The sequence below is a fragment of the Frankliniella occidentalis genome, unplaced genomic scaffold (assembly GCF_000697945.3).
Source record: "Frankliniella occidentalis isolate FOCC.00 unplaced genomic scaffold, Focc_3.1 Scaffold316, whole genome shotgun sequence".
In the NCBI taxonomy this organism is placed as follows: Eukaryota; Metazoa; Arthropoda; class Insecta; order Thysanoptera; family Thripidae; genus Frankliniella; species Frankliniella occidentalis.
This window is the reverse complement of record NW_026267441.1, coordinates 186,558-186,939: the sequence shown is the minus strand read 5'-3', so window position 1 is coordinate 186,939 and position 382 is coordinate 186,558. Positions and strand designations below refer to the sequence as shown.

Genomic DNA, 382 nt, shown 5'->3' with positions numbered 1-382 from the left:
ATGGCGACAAAGGCAAGTGGCTCTGAAACAACGAAGTGAACACCAATAACTTTGTGAACAGATTTTTGGAGATAGGAACAGAGGAGGGGTGTTGATCAGAAATAAGATAAATTAATTCTAGTGACACTTCAGGTCGGTATTCTTGAGCTAGTCGATTTACTATATTCCTGTTTGAGTTACAACAATGCTCGGCTGGTCAGTGAAATGCACTTGAGTTTGCAGAGCACCCGTAGCGCGGAACGGGGGGTTCGCAACTAAAGCTAGACACGGCTCAGCGGTGCTTCTGGACCAAGGGGTCTGCAACTCGTATAATCAAAAGTACACGACCCTATAATCACTTATAATCACGTCTATAATCCATAATCTTTTATAATCATTATCT

General features: G+C 42.4%; 2 protein-coding genes across 2 annotated transcripts in view; both read right to left on the bottom strand.

Annotated features, from left to right (window-relative positions):
- LOC113215832 (cytochrome P450 6a22) overlaps nt 1–382 on the bottom strand; it is a 15,065-nt gene that overhangs the window by 2,220 nt on the left and 12,463 nt on the right. The window contains exon 2 of the mRNA XM_052273939.1: nt 9–22. The gene's annotated coding sequence lies outside the window, so the exon portion shown is untranslated. The remainder of the gene's footprint in view (nt 1–8; nt 23–382) is intronic.
- LOC113215248 (probable cytochrome P450 6a14) overlaps nt 1–382 on the bottom strand; it is an 18,963-nt gene that overhangs the window by 16,768 nt on the left and 1,813 nt on the right. The gene's annotated exons all lie outside the window — the stretch shown is intronic.